The following is a 10,000-nucleotide window of genomic DNA, read 5'->3' as shown; positions in this document are numbered from 1 at the left end:
GGCCCGATTTTCTCCACGATGCCTCTGCATTCCTTTTTTCCCTTTTGGCAGTTTTTTCACTCTGGTTAAACCACGGAGACGGTTTCCTGGAATTTATTATTCTAGTTGTTTTTGGCGCATGCCTGTCGATGACGTTGCGCAGTACCTCGTCCGTTTTCTGTGCTGATGGTATATCCATTCTTCCTAGTTCCTCTGACAGATTGTTTTTGAAGGAACTAATGTCTATTTTTTTGGTATCCCTAGACACTATCTTGACTTTCTTTGCTTTCTCTTTGATGCATTTGAGAGTTGCCAGAATCAGATTGTGGTCTGAAATTTCTTTTTTGATATTTTTAATTGATTCAACAAGCGAGGGTGTGTCAATGATGAACCAGTCCAAGATGTGCCCCAATCTTTGAGTTGGAGAGGTCACTAACTGAGTGAGGCCATGTTCATTCAGCATATTTTTTATAATTTTAACGACACTATTCTGATCAACATCAAACTGAATATTAAAATCGCCGATATAAATTTTTCGCTTATTTGATGTATCTTTTGATACAAAATCTGAAAATTCGTCAGCAAAATCATTCTGTCTCAGTTTGTTCTTTTTGCTTGGGGGTGGTCTGTAAATACAAGTGATTAAAAATGAAATTTGAGGGTAGGTCAATGTGGTTTGGACACACTCGAAACTTTTGAACGAAATTGGCCTGTTTTGTATTTTAGACGAAAGACTACTACTACTACTACTACTACTACTACTACTACTACTACTACTACTACTACTACTACTACTACTACTACTACTACTACTACTACTACTATTAATACTACTACTACTACTTCTACTACTACTACTACTACTACTACTACTACTACTACTACTACTACTACTACTACTACTACTACTACTACTACTACTACTACTAATAATAATAATAATAATAATGATGATGATGATGATGATGATGATGATGATGATGATGATGATGATGATGATGATGATGATGATGATGATGATGATGATGATGATGATGCTGATGATGTTGATGATGATGATGATGATGATGATGATGATGATGATGATGATGATAATAATAATAATAATAATAATAATAATAATATCAAGAAGAAGAAGAAGAAGAAGAAGAAGAAGAAGAAGAAGAAGAAGAAGAAGAAGAAGAAGAGGAAGAAGAAAGAGAGGAAGTAGAATGATGATGACGATGATGATGATGATTATAATAATAATAATAATAATAATAATAATAATAATAATAATAATAATAATAATAATAATAATAATAATAATTATAATAATAATGATGATGATAATAATAATAATAATAATAATAATAATAATAATAATAATAATAATAATAATAATAATAATAATAATAATAACAATAATAATGATGATAACGTTGCTAGACATGTGACCAAGACAGGGCTATACAGTAGGCCAGTATGACTAATCTAATATTATCAAAAGCTTAAGTTTCACCGTTCATAAATATAATTAGTTAAAGGTTGATTGACTTCAATAACATTTTCTAAAAAAAATTATTATTCCCATAAAATGCCTTGTAAAATCAAATCGACGTATCTCTTGTTTTTCATAAAAATATGAAATACGGAAAAGAAGCTACACATTGTTTACATATTGTTTGTATTGTTGTGAGTAAAATTGAAGATGTTTGCTTCAAAACTGCAATCCCTTAAAATTGTGAGAACATATTCCTTTCTTCAAGCTCATGTCTTCACCTTGTTGTTTTTCACTTATTAACTTTGAACGAGAACTTGCTTTCTCCTACGCTTTTAATTCAGTCGTTACCCACGGCTTTCTAATAAACTTAACATTGACAAAGTATGAAGTTTAGGGCAATATACAGAAATAAAATTAAACTCTCCTGTTAGACAGAACCCAAAGGGTAATTGAATCAGACTTACTACATATTTAAGTTGGAGTGCCCCAAGGTATAGTTTTGGGCCCACTATCTACATTACATTACATCAATAGACATTTAACACCAGGCAGGTACCAATCCACGACTCTTCACAATCGACAGCTTCTTGTCAAATATCCCCATGTCCCGGAAATCAAGTTAATCAAATTTTAATAATAAAGTTAAAAAAAAAATAGTAGACCTTTGTTTTTGCGTTTGCTTGGTGCTGTGATTTTGAAAGTGCGCCCCCCGCCTCAACATCTCCGACTTCAGCACTTTTCTCATTTCGGGAGCTCCCTGTTGTTTTGCTGTTACCCTAGCGAGTGTGGCTAACGGGTACTCGGCCTTGGCAAAGGGATCCCATGATTTGGTCCGGGACTGCAATAGGGTTCAACAGTCGTGACGTCACTTCCCTCGTATTGACGCATAGTAACTTAGTAACTGGTTCTAAATAAATCGTAATAATGGCGGACGTCCTAATGAAAGACTTCTCCGACGAGCATAAAAATGTATCCAGAGGAGAAAATTGTTATAAATCTGATCATGTTTTGACTTTTATACATTCTGATCACATGACATTTGAATTTCTATGTTTAGAACAACGCTGCTCGGCGTTGCTGGGCGACGTGACATCAGACTATTGAATCCAACTGACGAGGTTCCCCGGTACTAGACCTTTGAAGTAAATGTTTTCCAGTCAAAAATAATATTATATAAGGCATTTTTTCATAGCAGTTTAGCTCATCATATTCTGTACAGATATAAAATCGAATCAAATAATTTTTTATTTTAAAAAAATCTGTTTTAATCGGGCTTTCAGCTATTTTATGTTTGTTTTGTTGCACTCAAAAAAAAAAAAAAACAAGAAAAAAAACATAAAACAAACACATATTTTAAATTTTGTCCAGAAAACTAGTCTTTTAAATATCGATGGATTAAATTGACTCTGATCATGTCAAGGACTCTCAAACATGGGTGTCCACGTAAGACTCAGGTTTGAGATTTTATAGAAGATGAGGTTATTTTAATAGATTCCATATTTGAAGGACGAGTTGTGTTGTTTTGTTTTTGCCAAAATATTTTAAATACATCTTTTTGATATCACTACAGAAAAGGCTATATAACATGACGCATGCCACACCAACTGCAAACCAAACCCACATACAGGACCTGGTTATAATACACCGTGATTTAGTAGCCGCTCTCGCTCCAGAAAGATTGCTGATCAGTTCTTCCGATCTAAAAAAATGATGAAGAGAATTTGCCTCCTGCTTCTGGTGGTCTTCTTGGTCCATCCACCTGAGTCTTCGGAAGCCGGAGATTCTTTGGGACTTGTAGAAAGTCCTGGTAATCCTGATCAACCGATGAATAGAGTAAGTACATGGTAGATATTACTTATTTAACTCTCTCCTTACCAGCCATTTTCAGGATTTTTCCCAAAAACTTCACATCCAACTAACACCAAAATAGAATTTTTTATCACTCAAACAGAATAGCAATAAGTTCTTGCGATAAATAATTTCTCGAGCAAAACATGCTTTATTTATCTACAACACACTGTTCATTTTCTTTAAATTTCATGATGTACAAGAGAAATTTGAATAAGAAAAATGTTGGTTGTATCGTAACGCATGTGACGATTTTCCTATGGTTGGTGAGGAGAAGGTTAATTAACATTGATAAATAAACAATCTTTCATATTTACTCGTTATATCAGTCATATAAGAAAGATTGAATTGTGTATATTTAGCAAGCGCAGTCACCTTAGACCTTCAACTGCTTAAGTTCCATCCCGAATTTGCAATTTTCTTGTCAATAAGATATAGAGGGAACGAAGTTGACGTCACTCAGTTTTTTGTTACTGTTTTTAGACAACCTGCGAATGATAAGTTCTGACTAAATTATATCAATCATACAGTTTTATGTGTCGGTATATTAAATTTGGCTGGCGGATGGTGTGAGTATTTTACTAAAAAGCTTAGCATTAATAGTTTAAAACATGGAGATGAAAAACTTTATCGTTTATATAACGTAATATCCACTACCCATGTTTTTGTAATTCTTGTTCGTTGATTATAATAGGAATTCAATAGTCGGATGTCACGTCCGCCCAGCAACCAGCAGCTTGGTTCTAAACAAAGAAAATCGGTACTTTTTATTCATCCTGCTGGCTAGAACTTTTTCGCATGTCATGGTGATCAGAATATATAAAAGTCAAAACATGATCAGATTTATATTTTTACTCCTCTGGATACACTTTTATGCTCGTCGGAGAAATATTTCATAAGGGTGTCCGCCATTGTCCCGATATTTTAGAACCAGTTACTAAGTTACTATACGTCATTACGAGGAAAGTGACGTCACGACTGTTGGAGCCTATTGGGCTGGGATGTTTAATGTAAGTGTTAAGTCTGGATGACTTCTCTTGTATGTGTGTGTGTGTGTGTGTGTGTGTGTGTGTGCGTGTGTGTGTGTGTGTGTGTGTGTGCCAAACTGCTATAGTTTACATCTTCTAGCAAAAAGAAAAGGGTCCATCGAAGCATAGGGTGAATTTTTAATTCAGAAAAGTGAGTGGATCAAGCACTAATGTTGGTAACAACAAGAGATGAAGTGAGTAGGAAAGTGCCAGAAGACCATATTATTGTCTCTGTTGTCTTCTGGCACTTTCTTACTCACTTCATCTCTTGTTGTTACCAACATAAGTGCCTGCCTCACTCACTTTTCTGAATTAAAAATTCACCCCAAATACCGGAGCATACTCAATGTCTCTATTGTTTCTATGTTATATGTTTGTGTTGAGAATATTGGCTATTAATATTAAGCTTAATTTGCTGGCCAACTAACTTCGCCGAGGACGTGTGTTGGACCCGCGATCTCCAGTAGTCGGTGAGAGAACTCTAGTAATGACCTGAGTTAGATACGATTTTTTGGGGGATCGTGGATAGCTCATACGGTAGAGTCACGCTCTCACCAGTTGTCGTACCAATAAGGTCGCGGGTTCCAACCCCCATCACCGCCGCGAAAAAGTTTTATTCTCTGTTGTCTTCTGGCACTTTTCTACTCACTTCATCCATCAAAGCATAGCAGCCATCGTTGGTATATAGATAGTATGCGCTTGGCTAAGAAGATCAAAACATTGCCATCCGGAAGTATAACGGACCAACACATAAAACGATGTGTAATCATGAAATTTTATAGTCTGGATAATACCGTTTAGTGCGTATCACTCATAACCGTTGAAGGCAAAAAACAATAACAAAGACCAGAGTGACGTCAACTTCATTCTATCTATAGATAGTTCGAAGATGACGTCACGCATGTCTTTGTTATTGTTTTTTGCCATCCGCGTTTATGAGTAATGCTCACTGAACTGTATTAACCTGACTATAAACGTTCATGGATACACACAGTTTTGTGTGTTGGTCCCTTATACTTCCGGATGGCAATGTTATGAGCTTCTTAGCCAAGCGCATACTATCTATAGCCTGACACTAGAACCCTCTCGGACTTATAGATAGTATGCAGATGACGTCACTCAGGCCTTTGTTATTGTTTTTGCCCTCCGCGTTTGTGAGTTGTTCTCACCAAACTGTATTAACCAGACTATAAATGTTCATGGTTACACAGGGTTTGTGTGTTTGTCCGTTATACTTCCGGATGGCAATGTTGTGAACTCCTTGGCCAAGCGCATTCTATCTATAGTTTGAAGTCTTTTTTTTTAAGTTTGTGCAGCGTCTAGTGTCGTTAGTAGTTCTCAAGGAAACAAGTTATTTCATTGGTTGACCTATTGAATACAACTCACAATTTGTTTCCTTTCGTGGCCAAAGACTTGCCTTTTGACGTCATTATTTTTAGTCAGCGCGTAGCCATCGTAAATTTATAGCCTGGCACTGACAAAAAAATGACGTCAAAATGCCAGTCTTTTGCCACAAAAGAAAACAAATCGTGAGTTGTATTCAATAGTTCAACCAATGGAACCACTTGTTTCCATGAGCACTACAAACGACAACTCACTAGGCGGTGCAAAAACCAAATAATGACGTCAAAATGCTAGTCTTTTTGGATTTCAGTGTAAGTGTAGCCATCGTTATGTTATAGCCTGACACTGAAACCCAAAAAGACTGACATTTTGACGTCATTTTTTGGTTTTTGCACCGCCTAGAGAGTTGTCGTTAGTAGTGCTCATGGAAACAAGTGGTTCCATTGGTTGAACTACAATTCACGATTTATTTTCTTTTGTGTCAAAAGACTGGCATTTTGACGTCATTTTTGGTCAGTGTCAGGCCATAAGTTAACGATGGCTTCAGTCTGATTTATAGTTAGAATGCGCTTGGCCAAGGAGTTCACAACATTGCCATCCGGAAGTATAACGGACCAACACACAAACTCTGTGTAACCATGAACTTTTATAGTCTGGTTGATGCAGTTTAGTGAGAACAACTCACAAACGCGGATGGCAAAAACAATAACAAAGGCCTGAGTGACGTCATCTGCATACTATCTATACAGTTAAGTGAGAATTACTCATCAACGCGAATGGCGAAAAAAAAAACAAAAAACCCTAACAAAGACCCGAATAACGTCAATTTCATTCTATCTATACTTGCAGGTGAAACGTGCTGAAAATGTCGGGGGTCAAGACGAACCAATGGAGAAAAATAAATGTCCTTTTTGTTAGAACAAAATTACAAGAAAGAAATTGAAGCGTTTGTACAAAAAACAAACAAACAAACAAAAAAACCCAATAAACAAAAAACAAAACAAAAAAAAAAAAAACAAAAAAAAAAACAAAACATTTTGTGATGTAGAAGTCATGGCTACTCGTGTTTCTTTTCTTTTTCTGTTTTTTTTTTTTTTTTGTCGTTATAAATTCAAGAATAACTTTGAAAATAAATGACAGATAAAAGCTGAAGTCCTGTCAGATAAACATGACAAGTGTGTTATTTTTATTGTTGTTTTCGTCGCTCTTTTGTTGTTCAATGAAATATAGAGAGAACGAAGTTGACGTTTATCGGGTCTTTGTTATTTCTTTTTTTTTTTTTGCCATCCGCGTTTATGAGTAATTCTCATCAAATTGTATTAACCAGACTATAAACGTTCATGGTTTTACATAGGTTTGTTTGTGTGTTGGTCCGTTGTACTTCCGGACGGCAATGTTGTGAGCTTCTTAGCCAAGCGCATATTATCTATTTGGTGATAGTGTACGTATATAAAACAAGCTCCTTGTGTGAACTTTTTTTTTCATGTAGATAGTATGCCGATGGCAAAAAAAATAATAACAAGTACCCGAATGACGTCAATTTCATTCTATCTATACTTGCAGGTGAAACGTGCTGAAAATGTCGGGGGTCAAGACGAACCAATGGAGAAAAATAAATGTCCTGTTTGTTAAAACAAAATAACAAGAAAGAAATTTTAGCGCTTGTACAATAAACAAAAAAAACAAAAAAACAAACAAACAAAAAAAAAAAACAAAACAAAAAAAAACAAACTACATTTTTGTGATGTACTCGTATGTTTCTTTTTTTTTCTGTTTTTTTTTTTTTTTTTTTTGGTCGTTATAAATTCAAGAATAACTTTGAAAATAAATGACAGATAAAAGCTGAAGTCCTGTCAGATAAACATGACAAGTGTGTTATTTTTATTGTTGTTTTCGTCACTTTTGTTGTTCAACGAAATATAGAGAGAACGAAGTTGACGTTTATCGGGTCTTTGTTATTTCTTTTTTTTTGCCATTCGCGTTTATGAGTAATTCTCATAAAATTGTATTGACCAGACTATTAACGTTTATGGTTACACATAACTTTGTGTGTTGGTTCGAAATACTTCCGGATTGCAATGTTGTGAGCTTCTTAGCCAAGCGCACACTATCTATATGAAAACTCGACTGGGGATCGAACCTCAGACCTGCCGTTCCTTAATTTCTTAATTTGATATTTTCCAAAAAAAATATTGATGCAATGCGTTTATGATAAATACTCATAACATCCACCAGCCGGATGTTACGAACTAACACACAGAATTATGTGTATCGTTAAACGTTTATAGTATGATTAATACAATTTAATACTAACATTTAATGCAAAGACACAAAAATACTCATAAAAATAGCAGGCTAAAAACAGTAACTGAGAGCTGAGTGACGTAACTTTTGTTCTTTCTATACCATCAGGTGCGACGTTCTGTGAATGTCAGAGGTCAGCACCAACCAATGGAGGAAATTGGTCCAATGTGTTAAAAAAAAACAGTTTAAGCCATGTCCAAATACAACACAATGTTTGTGTGTGTTGTGCCGATGTACTTTTTGTCTTAATAAATTCAACGACAAGTTTGAAAATTTTAAAAGCTCAAAATTATCAGTAAAATTTGTGTCGTTTATTTGTTGTTGTTGTTGTTGTTGTTGTTGTTGTTGTTGTTGTTGTTGTTGTTGTTGCCTTTTTTGTTGTTGTTCAAGGAAAAATAGAACGAGATAAATCAACATGGCCGCTGCCATTTTCCTATTGCGTGTAGTGTAACCGTAGCCTTCGTAAAGTTATAGCCTGACACTGACAGAAATAAAATGACGTCAAAAGACCAGTCTTTGGCCACAAAAGAAAACAAATCGTGAGTTGTATTATTCAATAGTTCAACCAATAGGACCACTTGTTTCCATGAGCACTACAAACGACAACACACTAAGCGGTGCAAAAACCAAATAATGACGTCAAAAGACCAGTCCTTTTTGGTCTCAGTACGTAGCCATCGTAAAGTTGTAGCCTGAAACAGACCAAAAAATGACGTCAAAATGCCAGTCTTTTGCCAGAAAAGAAAACAAATCGTGAGTTGTATTCAATACTTCAACCAATGAAATAGCTTGTTTCCTTGAGCTCTACTAACGACAACTCACTAGACGCTACACAAACCTTAAAAAATGACGTCAAAATGCCAGTCCTAGAGGGTTCTAGTATCAGGCTATAATATGTTAATAATGGCGACGGTTCTCGTACCGGGCGAAAGATAGTTCGAAGATGACGTCACTCAGGTCTTTGTTATTGTTTTTTGCTATCCGCGTTTATGAGTAATGCTCACTAAACTGTATTAACCAGACTATAAACGTTCAGGTTACACACAGTTTTGTGTGTTGGTCCGTTATACGTCCGGATGGCAATGTTGTGAACTCCTTGGCCAAGCACATTCTATCTATAGTTCAACCAATGAAATAACTTGTTTCCTTGAGCTCTACTAACGACAACTCACAACTTCGACAGAGACAACGCTGTTAACGGCCAGGTACTCATTTTACACCTGAGTACGGTGAGAGAATGTGAATAAAGAGTCTTTTCCAAGGACTCAACTATACGCCGTGCGCGTTAGGCTCGAACCCAAGACCTTCCGATCCGAAAGCGAGTGTCATACCACAAGACAACATAGCCGCATGTTGTATTCGGTACTAATCTTATGCACATCATGTATCACATTCATACATTATAGAATGTTATGAAAAGTTTGAAGCTCGTATAACTGTAGGTAAATAGTAACCAAATGATAAGGATATCATATCATATTGTTGATTTTTGTTAAGATATGTATGTAGGGGGCGAAGTGGCCGAGTGGTTAAGGCATTGCACTGTGATCCGGATGAACCGGGTTCGAGCCCCGTTTCAGGCAATTTCGTTTTTTTCCTTGAGCAAGATTATTAACCTCCAATTTGCTCACTTGGACAAAATGGGTGATTCCTGTTGACATCAGACATCTTGTTTGATGAGTTATTATCTATATTCCTTCATGGAATGCCTAGGCGACGATGTCTTATGATGTCGTGGCGCAAAAGGCATAATTTTTTTTATGTATCTTGTAGATTATACCCATGTAAAAGAAATATGCCCACTTGTGCTTTGCTTTAGCGCACTGATTGGTGGTCTTGCTTGGGTCGGGGAATTTGATATTTCCTGAAGATGTACAAAAAGGATTGATTTAATCTTTTATGACAAAAACTCATTTTTGATTTTAAAAATTGACAGATCTAACTATACTTGGCACTAAATATCTCAGTTCAAACCTTTTCACCATCCGATTGCTTATGTCATTCACTGTAACAT

General features: G+C 35.7%; 1 long non-coding RNA gene across 2 annotated transcripts in view; it reads left to right on the top strand.

The window, feature by feature from the left end:
- Positions 1–3,045: 3,045 nt before the first annotated feature.
- Positions 3,046–10,000, top strand: part of LOC144955838 (uncharacterized) — a 7,932-nt gene continuing 977 nt past the window's right edge. The window contains exons 1-2 of one of the 2 annotated variants that reach the window (XR_013641819.1): positions 3,062–3,295; positions 6,532–6,849. This is a non-coding gene — a long non-coding RNA (uncharacterized LOC144955838). Of the gene's footprint in view, positions 3,296–6,531; positions 6,850–10,000 lie in introns of those variants that run through there. The other variant, XR_013641820.1, reaches the window with a different exon arrangement.

Source organism: Berghia stephanieae, chromosome 10 (assembly GCF_034508935.2).
Source record: "Berghia stephanieae isolate SIO BIC M18660-M18661 chromosome 10, UCSD_Bste_1.3, whole genome shotgun sequence".
NCBI classification, from domain to species: Eukaryota; Metazoa; Mollusca; class Gastropoda; order Nudibranchia; family Aeolidiidae; genus Berghia; species Berghia stephanieae.
This window is presented reverse-complemented; position numbering and strand designations above follow the sequence as displayed.